The sequence below is a fragment of the Somniosus microcephalus genome, chromosome 31 (assembly GCF_052327205.1).
Source record: "Somniosus microcephalus isolate GS21.2 chromosome 31, FLI_Smic_1.0, whole genome shotgun sequence".
In the NCBI taxonomy this organism is placed as follows: domain Eukaryota; kingdom Metazoa; phylum Chordata; class Chondrichthyes; order Squaliformes; family Somniosidae; genus Somniosus; species Somniosus microcephalus.
This window is the reverse complement of record NC_141017.1, coordinates 21,942,486-21,958,745: the sequence shown is the minus strand read 5'-3', so window position 1 is coordinate 21,958,745 and position 16,260 is coordinate 21,942,486. Positions and strand designations below refer to the sequence as shown.

At 47.3% G+C, this 16,260-nt stretch overlaps 1 pseudogene; it reads right to left on the bottom strand.

The window, feature by feature from the left end:
* Positions 1-9,296: 9,296 nt before the first annotated feature.
* Positions 9,297-10,200, bottom strand: LOC147097626 (uncharacterized; annotated as a pseudogene).
* Positions 10,201-16,260: the final 6,060 nt, after the last annotated feature.

The window sequence follows — 16,260 nt, the reverse complement described above, 5'->3', positions numbered from 1 at the left end:
AGCTGGGTGGGCATGTGTGCTGTGAGGAGGATGCTGAGAAACTCCAGTATGATTTGGACAGGTTGGGTGATTGGGCAGATGCATGGCAGATGCAGTATTATGTGGATAAATGCGAGGTTATCCACTTTGGTGTCAAAAACAGGAAGGCAGATTATTCTCAACGGCAATAGATTGGGAGAAGGGGAAGTGCAACGAGACCAGGGTGTCCTTGTGCACTAGTCGCTGAAGGTAAGCATGCAGGTGCAGCAGGCGGTTAAGAAGGCAAATGGTATGTTGGCCTTCGTAGCGAGAGGGTTTGAGTACAGGAACAAGGATGTCTTGGTGCAGTTGTACAGGGCCTTGGTGAGACCACACCTTGAGTATTGTGTGCAGTTTTGGTTGCCTTATCTGGGGAAGGATATTCTTGCCATGGAGGGAGTGCAGCAAAGATTCACCAGACTGATACCTCGGATGGCAGGAATGACGTATGAGGAGAGATTGGGTCGATTGGGCTTATACTCGCTGGAGTTTAGAAGAATGAGAGGGGATCTCATTGAAACTTATAAAATTCTAACAAGACTAAATGCAGGATGTTCTCGATGACAGGGGTCACAGTCTAAAGATAAGGGGTAAGCCATTTAGGACAGAGATGAGGAATTTCTTCACCGAGAGAGTGGTGAACCTGTGGAATTCTCTACCACCGAAGGCAGTAGAGGCCAATTCATTAAATATATTCAAGAAGGAGTTAGATATATTTCTTAAGGCTAAAGGGATCAAGGGATATGGGGAGAAGGCAGGGACAGGGTACTGAGTTTGGATGATCAGCTATGATCGAATTGAATGGCGGGGCAGGCGCGAGGGTCTGAATGGCCTACTCCTGCTCCAAGTTTCTATGTTTCTATGTTAACAGCAATATTTGCGATTTCGTCACCTCTACTCAATTGACGGATTGCTTGCTAGGGGAGCCCCTTTGCTTCCTCTGTGTTACTCGGTACCATTACTGCCCCCCCCCCCCCCCCCTTCACCTGGCCACCATCTCACCTGTAATGCCACTCAGCGCTGACTGATAGCAGTGCCCTCCAATCAGAATGCTAGGTCACACTGGTAAGGGAGGGGGGAGCCAATGGGAGAGGGCGAAGGGGGGTGGGACTCCACCGAGAATCAAAATGGCGTAGCTGTTGTCGCGCCGGCTGGTGCTGCCGAGCCGAATGGCGCTAGCCGCCGGCACCGCCTGTTACTGGCTCGCCGTCTACACGCTGACGGCCTTCGCCGGCGGCCTGTTTCTGCTGCGCATGGTCTGGGTGGTGGTCAGGAAGCGAGGGCGAGGCCTCGACAGAGCCCGCCCGCCTGCCTCAGCGAGCCGTCCCTGGGTCCGGATCAAGGTGCCGCCGCCTAACTCAGCCTCACTGCGCCTGCGAAGTAAATCCCGGCAAGTGTGCGCATGCCCCGCTCGCGCGCTGCCTTCTGGGATTTGCAGTCCGCTTCTGACACTCGCATGCGCACTGAAGGCTGTCCTCCCTAACTTGGCCACTGAATGGTGACCTGAAAGAAAGACTTGCATTTCTATAGCGCCTTTCACGACCACCGGACGTCTCAAAGCACTTTACAGCCAATGAAGTACTTTTGAAGTTGTAATGCAGGAAACGCAGCAGCCAATTTGCGCACAGCAAGCTCCCACAAACAAGACTGTGATAATGACCAGTTAATCAGTGTTTTGTTATGTTGGTTGAGGGATAAATATTGGCCAGGACACCGGGGACAACTCCCCTGCTCTCCTTCAAAATAGTGCCATGGGACCTTTTACATCCACCTGAGAGAGCAGACGGCACCTCCGACAGTGCAGCGCTCCCTCAGTACTGCACTGGAGTGTCAGCCTAGCTTTACATGTGCTCAAGTCCCTGGATTGCGATATGAACCCACAACTTTTTGGCTGAGGCGGATGTGCTACCAACTGAGCCACAGCTGACACTGTTCATTGAATCTTACAGCACAGGAGGCAATTCAGCCCATCGTGGCTGTGCTAGCTATTCGAAAGAGCCATCCAATTGGCCCCACTCACCCTGCTCTTTCCCCATAGCCCTGCATTTTTTTCAAGCATATATCCATTTCTCGTTCAAAAGTTGCTATTGATGTGATTCAATGACAGCTTGGATTTATATAGCGCATTTAACGTAGCAAAATGTCCGAAGGCGCTTAACAGGAGCAACATCAGCAAGAACATTTTTGACAGCGAGCTACAGAAGGAGGTGTCAGGACAGGTGACCAACAGCTTGATCAAAGATGTAGGTTTGAAGCAGCATCTTAAAAGAGGAGAGAGAGGCGGAGAGGTTTAGGGTGGGGAATTCCACAGCTTGGAGCCCAGGCAGCTGAAGGCACGGCTGCCAATGGTGGAGCGATGGAAATAGAGGTCAGAGTTGGAAGGTCAGAGTTGGAAGAGCACAGAGATCTTGGGAGGCTTGTATGGCTGGAAGAGGTTACAGAGATAGGCAGGGGTGAGGCCATGGAACGATTTGTAAACGAGAGTGAGGATTTTAAAATTGAGGCATTGTTGGTCCGGGAGCCAGTGTAGGTCCAGCCACTTGAGAGGGCAGACAGGGCCTCGGTTTGACGTCTTGCCAGAATGTGCATGATACATGTGCAATTTCTTCCTACCAATAGTTACAGGGATTATGTTGATTTAAATTGCCAAAGATGGAAGTCACTCTGTCTGAAACCCTTGGCAATGGTGCCGTAAGTGCAAGTTGTATTGTGCGAGAGTCACTGACCTCTCTCCTCTCTCTCTCTCTAGGATTCAGGGCTGCAGTTTCACTATGTGGCAGCTGGGGAGAGAAGCAAGCAGCTGATGTTGCTACTCCATGGCTTTCCTGAGTTTTGGTAAATACTGCCCCCTCTGCTTTTTATTGCATCTGGACCCTCTGGTGTTTATATTTTATATTTGACTTTTCGGTCTTTTGTTTCCCCCCCCCCGATGCAATGTTCCCTGGAGCTCCCATGCAGCCCGTGAGCTAGCCTGGAAATGGAAAAACCGCCCGTGCGTGGAATTTTGAATGGGCCACGCCGCCCATTAAAGGGGCCGTGCGGGCCAAATAAAGTTAGAGGGAACATCAGCCCTATTGTATTTTGAGTTTGTTATTGGTTTCTCATTAATGAAAGGAAAGAACTTGATTTTATATAATGTTCACATCCTCAGGATGCCCTGGGGAGGGAGAGGGGGTGTTGTGTGGCTCTCTTGACTATATTTGCACCAGTGGCCAAGTTGCAGCCTATTCAATAGTATTTACAGCCCAGAAACAGGCCATTGTGTCCAACAGGTCGATGCTGGTGTTTATGTTCCACATGAGCCTGTTCTGGACTTTCTCCCCCAAAAATGAACTGATAACAGTGAAAGTTGGTGTAAACCTTTACGTCAAGTGCATTGTAAAGTTGAGTAATCAAGGGCTGTAAAACCTCGGTTGGACTTCTCGTCTGTCTCTGAGTTACTCCAGGGAACAGCTGAACCATAAGGACTGTGGAAGTCCAAGGTCGGATCTCTAGTCCGTGCTGATTCCCTGATCGTGGCTCCTGTGGAAGTCCTGTCACTGCCGAAATGTGTAGCGTGTCCTTCCTTGTTGCAGCTGCTGCCTCGGCAGTGGGGTTACTGCCTCATCGGATGCTGTCTTCTGTCGCAGGTACTCGTGGCGTTACCAGCTGCGGGAGTTATAAAGTGAGTACCGAGTGGTGGCGGTGGACTTGGTGCGGTTACGGGGACTCCGACACACCCCCTGGTCGCGATGACTACAAGCTGGAGTGTTTGCTGACGGATGTGAAGGACATTATCGACGCTCTAGGTACGCTGACACGTGGCAGTGGTCTGACTCGCCAGAGCTGAGGGCATTTGCGCACTCATCAGGGTTGGGGTTTCGCCTGAATTTATCCATCGTCGCAACTTTCCTCAGCTATATATCAGGCAACTAATGAGCATTTGTAGCGGTCTTGTCTCTTGCAAAGGTGGGGAGCGTAGGAACACGATTCAGCCCCTTAAGCCTGTTCCACCATTCAGTTAAATCTTGGCTGATCTGTACCTTAACTCCATCTACCCACCTTGGTTCCGTAGCCCTTAACACCCTTGCCTAACAAAAATCCATCAATCTCAGTTTTGAATCTCAGTAGGATACATCAGGAGCTTTGGCTGATTTCCCCTTCCTCAATCAGTGGGTGCTGAGGCCGATTCTAGTCCCCTTATTGCCATCCTGGCTGAGTTTGGCCAACAACACAAACAGTACATTGAGTCTTCAGCGACTGATCAGTACAGGGGTTGTGTCCTCGCGCTTTAGCCCTGTTGTGTGGTCTACTTGGTGCAAAGTCTGTGAATACAATGAGCACATTCCGAGTTGGACTGACCTCTCGCTCTACAAATGAGCCTAACTCACCAATCGGAAGGGTTTGCTGTGTTTTCAGGGCACCGCAGCTGTATTCTGGTGGGACATGACTGGGGTGGTGTCCTCGCTTGGAACTTGGCGATTTGCAATCCGGAGTTGGTGGAGAGATTGATCATCATGAACGCGCCACACCCAGTGGTGTTCCAAGGTGAGCTGAAGGCTTCTGTTAGTTTCCAGTAATGATGGGAGGACAGCGCGTGGCTGGATGGATGTACTGTCAAACTATAGAATCATAGAATGATTCGGCACAGAAGGAGGCCGTTCGGCCCATCAGGCCTGAGCCAGCCCTTTGGTAGAGCTAGCTAATGAATCCCAGCCCCCTGCTCTTTCCCTGTAGCCCTGTACATTGTTTTTCCCTTGAAGTATTCAATTCCCTTTTGAATGTTACTATTGAATCTGCTTCCACCGCCCTTTCAGGCAGCACTTTCCAGATCAGTACTCGTTGTGTAAAACAATGTCTCCTCGTGTCACCCATGGCTCTTTTGCCAATCACCTTAAATCTGTGTCCTCTGGTTACCGACCTTTCCGCCATTAGGAACAGTTTCTCCTTATTCACTCTGATCAAAACCATTGATGATTTTGAACACCCCCATCAGATCTCCTCTTAACCTTCTCTGCTCTAAGGAGAACAACCCCAGCTTCTCCCGTCTCTCCACATAACTGAAGTCCCTCATCCCTGGTACCCTCGTCAAGGCCTCGACACCCTCTCCGAGGCCTGGTCACTGTCCTAATATCTCGTGACTCGGTGTCAGATTTTGTTTGATAACGCTCCCGTGAAACGCCTTGTGGCATTAAAGGTGCTATATAAATGCAAGTTGTTTTGTTCAGACTACCTGAGCCTGTCCCAGCTGCTGAAGTCCAGCTATATATTCTTCTTCCAAGTGCCAAAGCTTCCAGAGTTTCATTTGCATATGGACGACTTCAAGGTAAACTGCTCCCCTCCTCTGCTGCAGGCCTTGCTGGGTGACGGGTCCCACGGACCCTGGTTGCCCTCAGTGCCTCATGTTCCTCACGCCCCAATAGTGTGTGGGGCAGGCCATTGTGTCATGGAGCGGGCTCAAGGCCAAGCCCTATCCTGTCACCAATTGACTTGAAACTGCCTGAAAGCATAGTGGAAGCAGATTCAACAGTAATGTTCAAAGGGGAATTAAAAAGGAAAAGAATTGCAGGGCTACGGGGACAGGTGGGGGGAGTGGGACGAATCGGAGCGCTCTTACAAAGAGCTGACACAGACATGATGGGCCGAATGGCCTCCTTCCGTGCTGTGTGATATGTGAACATAAGAAATAGAAGCAGGAGTTGGCCATTTGGCCCCTCGAGCCTGCTCCGCCATTCGATAAGATCATGGCTGATCTTCTACCTGAACTCCACCTTCCTGCACTATCCTCAAATCCCTTGAGTCCCTTAATATCCAAAAATCTATCGATCTCTGTCTTGAATATACGCAACGACTGAGCCTCCACAGCCCTCTGGGGTAGAGAATTCCAAAGATTCACCACCCTCTGAGTGAAGAAATTTCTCCTCCTCTCAGTCCTAAATGGACTGGGAAGCGAGCCTGGTCCCCGCTGGCCTCTACGCCCCAGTTTCCCGTTGCCTTCAACAACAACTTGGATTTATATAGCGCCTTTAACGTAGTAAAACGTCCCAAGGCGCTTCACAGGAGTATTTTAAGACAAAAATTTGACACCGAGTCACATAAGGACAAATCAAATCAAATCAACTTTTATTGTCATTGTTAGTGCACAAGTGCAGTACAACGAAATGTAGGCTTGCAGCTCCCGAGAGTGTACATTTAGATTAAGACATTTAAACATTCAATATACATTTGGCTTGTAATACATTAACATAAACATAACCTTAATAAAGTGCATTGGCAGATGTGCAGGCTTTAGAGTTTATTTGTGGAGTTCAGTAGGATGACAGCCCTGGGAAAGAAGCTGTTCCTAAATCTGGTCGTACGGGTGCAAATGCATCTGTAGCGTCTCCCAGATGGCAGGAGGGCGAACAGACTGTGGCTGGGGTGGGTAGGGTCTTTGATGATGGACCGTGACCTTCGTAAACAGCGTTTCTGGTATATGTGCTCTATGGTCGGTAGCCGGGTGCCGGTAATGCGTTGGGCAGTTTTGACTACCCGCTGCAGGGCTTTCCGGTCATAGTAGCTACAGCTGCCATACCATACTGTGATACAGTTCGTCAGGATGCTCTCTATAGTGCAGCGGTAAAAGTTAGAGAGGATCGGGGTGACAGATTACATCCCTTCAGCCTCCTTAGGAAATATAGGCGCTGCTGGGCCTCCTTCACCAGAGAGGAGGTATTGAGGGACCAGGAGAGGTCTTCCGTGATGTGGACTCCGAGGAACTTAAAGCTGTCCACCCTTTCCACCACAGCCCCATTGATGTGGATGGGAGTGTGACTTCCGCCTTTAGACTTCCTGAAGTCCACAATGATTTCTTTGGTTTTCTTGATGTTAAGGGCCAGGTTGTTATCGGCCAGCGCACCACTTCACGAGATGCTGGACTTCCTCCCTGTAGGCTGACTCATCGTTGTTGGTGATCTGGCCTACTACTGTGGTATCATCCGCAAACATGATGGTGTTGGAACCATGAACAGCCACACAGTCGTGGGTGAAGAGGGAGTAGAGGAGGGGGCTCAGCACACATCCTTGTGACAGGTGACCAAAAGCTTGGTCAAACAGGTAGGTTTTAAGGAGCGTCTCAAAGGAGGAGAGAGAGGTAGCGAGGTGGAGAGGTTTAGGCAGGGAATTCCAGAGCTTGGGGCCTAGGCAACAGAAGGCACGGCCACCAATGGTTGAGCGATTATAATCGGATCCTCGAGGGCAGAATTAGAGGAACGCAGATATCTCGGGGGTTGGTGGGGCTGGAGGAGATTACAGAGATAGGAAGGGGGGGGGCGAGGCCACGGAGGGATTTGAAAACAAGGATGAGAATTTTGAAATCGAGGTGCTGCCTAACCGGGAGCCAATGTAGGTCAGCGAGCACAGGTCCCTGCTGACCTCTACACCCCAGTTTCCCGTTGTCTTCACCAACTGCGCCTTGATTGTTTTGTTTATTTTTATTTTCTTTTAAAAAAAAATATCGCTTAAAATCTGTCGCCGTGTTTCCTAGGCCCTGAAGAGCGTGTATATGATTAAACGAAAAGGAATCCAGAATAAAAGCAGCAGACTGACTGAGGAAGAGTTAGAGGCCTATGTTTACAGCGTCTTTCGGCCTGGAGCGCTGGTGGGCCCCCTCAACTACTACAGGAACATCTTCAGGTAGGCGATTCACCTGATCACTCGTTACCTTGACTTGAATTGCTGCTGAATGGCCTCCTCCTCCTGCTACCTTCCAATCCCATTGAAGCGCACCCTTCTCCAACTCTCCCAACTGCAGATACAACTGCATTTTGAACGCCCTCTTGCGTCTTTGGAATAATCAGCCAGGCAGGCAAGTGGATGAAATAAAAACCGAAAATGCTGGAAACACTCAGCAGGGTTCAGGCAGCATCTGTGGAGAGAGAAACAGAGTTAATGTTTCAGGGCGGTGACCCTTCCTCAGAACTGGAAGAAGTTAAGAAACGTAAAAGTTTATAAGCAAGTAGAGAGCCTGGGAATGGGGAGTGGGGGGGAAGGAGGAAAGAACAGAGGGAAGGGTCTGCGATAGTGGATGAAGTGTTTCTCATCCTTTTGCATAAAGAGGTTCTCCATGATCATGTTTTAAATGTACTTCTCAATAGTGTAACTTTCTGCCTCAGTATGTGAGCCGATGGCTCTGTTGTCGTGTTTCGGGCCATGGATCGATTCAGGGGGAGTTGTTTTTATAAAGCGGTTGCCACGCACAGACATAAGCCATTAATGGCAGCGACCCCCCCCCGACAGCACAGAGGAGCTCACTCCCCCTGGAATCCCCTTGGATTGTCTCTTATCGACATTCCTGGAATTATTTCCGATTGGCTTCAGGCACAGAATGTTCCGGAGGTGTGACCTGTCACTGCCAGTCCACAAAGGCCCCAATCCGAGCGAGTGCTGCCCGCGGGATGTTTTTAATCTCAAAGGATTAACAGTGCCCTGGTCGCCATCCTTCCCAGAGCGGTTCCTGCACTTCGCTCGATCTGTTGTTTACACCTAGCGAGGTTAAGTTATTTGGTTGGCGGAGCTGAGAATGCCCTGTGATAGAATCATCGACTCTGACCGCACAGAAGGAGGCCATTCGGCCCATCGTGCCTGTGCCGGCTCGTTGAAAGAGCCAGTTAGTCCCACTTCCCCCCTGCTCTTTCCCCGTAGCCCTGCAAATTTTTCCTTTTCAAGTATTTATCCAATTACCCTTCAGGCAATGCATTCCAGATCATCAAAACTTGCTGCATAAAAAAAAATTCTCCTCATCTCCCCTCTGGTTCTTTTGCCAATTATTATAAATCTGTGTCCTCTGGTTACTGACCCTCCTCTAGTATGTCGCGGCGATCGAGTTTCTCTGGGCGAACTCTATCGAAACCCTTCACACTTTTGAATGACTAGCAAAATTGGCTGCCGCGTTTCCTACATTACAGCAGTGACTACACTTCAAAAATACTTCATTGGCCGTAAAAGCGGGGTTGGAGGTTGTGCTCTCTCTGCGCTATGATAGTGTGATAAGCTGGTGGGTTTATAGTATGTCAGAAACACATATAGGTTTTCCCAGATGAAATTGCACGAATGATGAAGGTTTTCCTGTAACCCCCCGCAAGTTGTTCTATACTCCCCACCTTCCCCCCCCCCCCCCCGCCCCAGGCCTTTGGCTATTGCAGGTAGGCCGCACATTTGTTGCATATGGTCTGGTGTGAATCCTGTCGGGGTGGCCACCCGTCGAGGCACCAGATGTGCATTAGATGAGTAAAGTTAATATTTAGGCATTCCCCGATTCATTATACGATTGCTTCATTATTCATACACTTGATTTTTTCCAACAAGTTGTTGAAGTCATCATCTGAAACGCTTGGAGTAGGAGCAGTACAAGCATTAGCAGTTTTAACCATTTGTTTCGCCCGAGTCCGTTTACATTTCCTGCATGTCATACATAACAAGGTCAGGACAATTACTAACTGCACCACGACTAATACATGTGAAATCAGTCGGATCCGCGGATGGATCTGTTTATTTAGTCCCCAGTCCCAAATGTCATCCACCCATGTGGTCACCTTGATCGCGTCGATGTCTTTCTTCAAATCCGTGTTCAGTTGTTGCAGAGTATAGTACACCTTTTGGGAGAGCTGTATCTCCTTCTGCATCTGCCTCAGGTGTTCGGGCAATGGGGGTATAGGATACCCAAAGGTGTTGATGTAGTTCCATAATCCATACTTGATGTCTTCAGACACTTGGAGAGGTAATATTAAACTGGTGTATGTCCACCAACTCCTTGTGTCCAATCCGTACCGGAACTGCTGGTGTGAAGCAGAACTCTGGACTGGGGATGTCGCAAGTTAGATTGGCATACTCAAACGTCTCCAAGTTGGTCGTTACACAGTATTCGCCTTTGCCGGCGTATGCCACCTGGGTGGGCATTGAGACTGCGTCCAATGCCTCCATGGTGCAGTTAATCTCCATGCCTGTGTTATTGAAACCACATTGGGCTTGCAGGCTTTGGCTGATTGCATGCGGGCACATGATGGCATGTCTGGTGACACATCCTTCCAGCTTGGTACCCATCCGATTTCCTTTCACCATCACTGCGTAAGGTAACATATTGTGGGAAGATATATGTATGCCATCTTTTAGTGCACCAATATTTTGTACCTGATATTCCTCCCGCCCTTGTGTCTCCGGTATCATCACCGGGATGACCAAAACTAAACCCAGGAACCCTCCCCCCTTCTAGTTTGCATTCGACCTGCATGGGGTATACCCGTACCATGGCTCGGAATTGACAAACTGTCATATTGAGGCTACTTAAGAGACATTTGGACGTACCCGCCCCAGCATGTCCGCGAGTCAGGGTCCTTTTTAACTGTTGGTTGGTAATCCACAGGGGTACCTCCCCCGCCTGTATCTGTTCCAAGTTTTCTCGTGTTTGCTCCACTATCCAATTCCCATAAGTGCTGCAGTTAGTTTACAAGATAACTTCCATATAACAAAAGAAAGAAGATAATCCATTGTGACTCTGCTTAGAGCCCAAGGGGTTAATTTATCAGATCATAATTTTCCTTCTGTCACTGTGGGGAAATATTAACTTAAAATTAAGAAACTTAAATTTAATAATGTCCACTATCTTTAAATTTCATTCAGCAATATTAAAGTTGTTGCTTGGTGAACTTAAACAGCTGTCAGTGGAAAGGGTTAACTCCTTTGCTGGTTTTAAGAAGATGGAACGAAACATTATCAGGCGCACGCAATTGCGTCACTTCACGTAAATTTAAAAAAACTTTCCCGATTGAAAAAGACAGTTGTGTTTTCACACTTTAACTAAACATGAACAGAACAGATAAAACAAAACAAAATAGCACGTGCTTGCAGAAAACAGTAAATTACATCATATTTCTTATTGTCCTTTCTTCAGATGTCTTTCCAAAATACTGTAAAAACATTGAATATTGTTGTGTATGTAACCTGTTCCACCTTAAGAGAGCTTAAGCCTGTTCCACCTTAAGAGATGTACTACTTTCTCAGGCTGCTGTAGACGTAATACCGGGGGTGAACACACCGGTATATAAGCACTGTGCAGTAATCTTGTATTCAGTGTAGCCCCTGCCTCCAACCAGTAAAGACCTGTTTTATTGTTACTGATTAAGTCTGAGTATTAATTACTTGAACAACTCACAGACTTAACACTGGCGACGAGTCAGGTTCTTACCCTGCGGCAGTTATTCCACGGCGGCTTCGTCCACAGACAGGACGTTGAAGAGAGGTTTCAAATCTCACCACACCACTGGAAGCGACAGGCATTAGGACCCTGAAGCCTCCATCAGCGACTGAAAACTGGAGGACAGAAGACATGCTGCAGCTTCTTTTTCAACCTCGGTGGTGGGTAAGCCAAGCAGCGTTGACTGCAAAGACAGGGCTGGGGGAAGTCGGAGGTAGAAGGGCCATCGATCGCAATCCCTGATAAGGGCTGCACTCGGGCTGAAAGGCGCAGCGTCGGCAGACACTGAAGGCGCGAGAGCCGCGGTGAAAAGCGCGGGCCATCGATCGCGGCGGAGATAAGGGCCGCACTCGGGGCTGAAGGGAGACGGCGTCGGGGGACGGGTGAAGACCGCCAAGCGCGGGAAAACCGCAATTTTGTGGGCGGAGGACGACGGCAAGAGCGGGAAGCCGCCATCTTGGATAGCAGTAAAAAAAAAAAAAAAAAATCTGAGAAATTGCAAATCTGATAAAGTACTACAATGCCTAAACACGGGAATATCAGCAACTTTGATAGTGACATCGAAGATTGGGCCATATATGTTGAACGAGTTAAAAATTATTGTAAGGCCAATAAAATTCGTGAGGCTGATAAAGCACTAACATTATTAAATTTAATGGGTGCGAAGACATACGGGCAATTGAAACACCTGTTATCACCAGATGAACCGACGGATAAGACGTTCGATGAGATTGTTACTGTCCTGAAAGATCATCTAAACCCCACGCCGCTGATGCTAGCGGAACGATTTAAATTTTACGACAGAAGGCAGCTACAGCATGAAAGCAATGCTGAATATTTGCTGGAATTGCGTAAATTAGCGAAATATTGCCAGTTTGGAACGGGACTGACAGATGCACTACGAGACAAATTTGTGTGTGGTTTATTTAAACAGGATACACAAAAGCGACTGCTCGAGGAGAATGAGCTGACACTTGAGAAGGCGGTCACTATGGCAGCAGCACACGAAGCCGCAGCGAGAGGCACGGCAGTAATGCAGCTACGGTCACCGGAGCTCAGTGCACACAAATTGGGTGTGAGTTCTGGCAAATGGTATCGTTGTGGAAAGACAACGCATGATCAGAACCAGTGTTGGTTTAAAAACCAAGAATGTAGAACTTGTGGTAGGCTTGGACATATAGCTAGAGTATGCAGGTCAGGGAAGAAGACCAGCAACAAGAAGTCACCGCAAGGAAAATACGCAAAAGTACACAAGGTGGCCGAACAGGAGTCCGATTCAGACGCTAGCAGTAATGAACTGGCTGGCTTAAGCAGTATTGAACTGGCTAGCTTAAGGGTACTCAACGTTGGTAAGGGTGCAGACCTCCAGACAATTTGGGTTACTCTTCAGATAGAAGGAGTCCAAGTAAAAATGGAATTGGACACTGGATCGACATTGTCGGTCATGAATAAGAAAGATTACAGAAGGTTATTCCAACATATTCCCCTACAGGATACGGAGATTATATTGACAACCTACACGGGGCAGAGAGTGTACCCCATCGGGACAATAAAGGTTGCAGTGGCCAACAAGGGCGAAGGAAGTCAAATAATGGACTTATATGTGCTACCGGAGGGAGGTCCACCACTACTAGGCCGGGAGTGGTTTAGAAACATAAATATGGACTGGCATTCGCTAAAAGCCATAAAGAGTGAGAACTCGGTGCAGATAATCAGCCCAGACTCTAGAACTGATGATGGTAAGACCAACCCATGTGCAAAAGACAAAGTTTCAGCACAGAATTCCACTGAGCAACAACAACATAGTTTAACAGAGAATTCTGAGTCTGTCAAGTCTACTGATATGCACATTCTTGAGGGACACTGGGCTCGAACTCAACTCCATTTCAAACTACAACAGCAATTAGAACAAATGATTCGCCGTTTTGAGCAAGAGATGAATGAAATAAAAAAGTTCTTTGTTACAGAGTGGGAGAATCTGGAAAGGCAACAGAAGCAACTGATGGAGAAAATGGAGCAGGAGCACACCAACCATCTGCGCGAGGAGGCCGAACGAATCAAAGCTGATTCAGGTTCTGAAGGTGCGTGCCATAATCTGGTGTCAGAAGAGTTAACGGTCAGCCAACTCCTTCATATGCTGAGGGACAAGACTCTGAAATGGGAAAAACTTGAACACGAGCTGCGATCTTCAAAGGAAAAGGGTTCGGAGCTCTCAAAAGTCATTGAGATGGCTGATGTGACGACACAGACTGAAACGACTGCAACAGAGCAGCCATTGGATGCCAAAAGTACGCTGACTCACGTCAATGTAGAACAACAGACCGCTGAAACAGCTGCTCCGGTAGAGGGATTGCATAGTCCGATCAATCAATCTCCAAAGGAAGTTGAAGTATTAAAATCACAAATGAGGTCACTAGTAAACGACTTGCTGAAAGCCCAGAAAAAGCTGGATGCAGAGGTACACATGAAGAAGTCTCTTCAGGAAAGATGTCTGGATTTGGAACAAGAGCTGGCTAACGTCCAGCTGGGTATGGAGGAAATAGACGACCCTCTCGCTGACCTGTCGGACGACTCCGAATATTACTATGTCCTGTCCTGCCCAACTTGTAACTTCGACTCCCACCATACAGAAATCATGGAGGAGCACCGAACGTCTACGGAACATCGGGAGAAGGTGGCTCTACTACGAAAAAAAGGAGGAAGAGAAGGAGGAACTGCGCATGCAGCTGGCAGCTGTGGCAGCTGACAATGGAGCCCAGAGAGTCTCCAAGAAGCAGAAAAGGAAAAGTAAAAACAGAAGATGACCCATCTGAACCATTATCACCTCTACCAGATCACACACGTGGTCCCTCCGAACGGAGCCAAATCAGTTCGGAAGTTCAAGCTGTTAAATCCATGAAAGGACTATTGAATGAGTAACGTGAACCGACTACACCACAGAGATTGAATCTGTGAACTGTTTTCCGCAGAGACTGAATCTGTGATATGTTACGTTAAACATGAAGTTATATATGTATATATGTTATTACGTTATGTTAAATGGGGGGGTGACTATAAAGCTAAGAAGGGAGGAGTGTTGTGTATGTAACCTGTTCCACCTTAAGAGAGCTTAAGCCTGTTCCACCTTAAGAGATGTACTACTTTCTCAGGCTGCTGTAGACGTAATACCGGGGGTGAACACACCGGTATATAAGCACTGTGCAGTAATCTTGTATTCAGTGTAGTCCCTGCCTCCAACCAGTAAAGACCTGTTTTATTGTTACTGATTAAGTCTGAGTATTAATTACTTGAACAACTCACAGACTTAACAAATATAACTGGAGAAAAATTAGTTTTTCACATTTAAACAAATCAAATCAAACTGCTTTGGAAGATTTCACCATAGCAACCACGACTCCAAGGTTAAATCTTAGACTGAAACTTAATCTTTTGTCAAACAAACTTTTTGTTGTTGTTCTCAGTTTTTACACACCAGCTTAACTTAAATTGTAGTTCAGTTTTTTTTTCCAATTCTTGGGGCACAATCTTATTCGCACATTCTTAAAACTTCCAAAATCCAAGACAAGAGAAAAGTTTTAAACGCTTTTAACACAGAGAAGTGGGTGGAGCTAAAACACACACAACACACATAACAGATTTTTTTAAGACAGACCTTTCAGACAAAATAAATACTATAACTTCTTCAACATTCATAGTCAGGAAAACATTCACACTTTAACACACATTTTCATACAAACTGAAATTCCAGCATTTTTTAAGGTTCCTTTCACTCAGCAAATCTTGTGTTTTATTTGCCGTTAATAACAGACGTAATAACTTCCATGTCGGTAAAGCTTTAAGTTTTTCTTTTTACATCAGTGTCTCAGCAGCTTTTCCTGGCATTCCAGATCCCTGTTTTTTCCCTTCCTTTGCTGAGTTTTCAGATTGGTTAGCCTGCAAATTAGATCTTTTTCCTTCTCTATCTCTCCCTCTCTCTCCTGCACTTTATGCTTAACCACCTGGCTATGCTTCTTTCTTAACCCGTTGTGTTTTTTCTGAGACAGACTTTCCGGAATAAAGTTTATCAATTTTTTTTCAAAGGGGACTCGGCCTCCTTTGATTAAACGTTCCGTCAATAATACCTGCACTTCCTCCACACAGGTGCCTCTGTCTAACTTAGTCTTTTATGCAATAATACAACTGTTACTAGCCATTTGGTGATTTTCTTAACAGACCTCTAACGTCAATAACTATCGGCGCGCAATTCACGGGCACTCCCCACGGGGTTTATCCCTCCTCAAGAACAGCAGCTGATCGGGTAGCTACTTTCGAGGTCCGATCTATTTCACAATACTAGCCACTTTGTCTTGTCCCATCTGATCCATCCAACTAGCACACAAAACCGCCCCGTAATTGGCTTGTTTGGTGTCCTTTGGTTCCGCCACAACTATTTGGTCAACTACTGGGCTTGTTTCTTTCCACCCCTTTTTAATCATCTCACTTTGAAATTTCAAATTAGCCTCTCGGACCCGTTGAACGACAGTGACACTGGTGGCCATAGCCGGAACGTCCGGTGAAAGAGGTCTCCCCTCGTCACCCATGTGACCCGTATTAATTGTTACGTATATTCTTATACTCTCTCTCATACTTTATCGGCACCAACGTATCACCTTATACTCTAAATCAGAAATATACATTTATGTCTAATCAATTCCATCAGTCCGCGGTCTCCATGAGGAATAATTTACTATGTGGGTAATTTAATACTGACAGGCCCATACACGGTTTTAGCCCCCCTGGTGAACGAGCGAGTCCGTGTTCCTCCTAGAAGCCTTACTCTGACTCCTTTCCTTAGGACGCGACGCGGTTCTCGCCTCAGCTGTAATTCCAGTGTCTTTTAACTCCTATGGTCCTTACCTGCCATATCCCACTTCTGACACCAACTGTTAGATTCGAATTTGGAGAAACTCCAGACGGAGACGGAATTGAGGACAAGTTCAGAATTTATTAAAACAACCAAGAGAAACTTGTGCACAAGGGAGAGCCACCCAGCT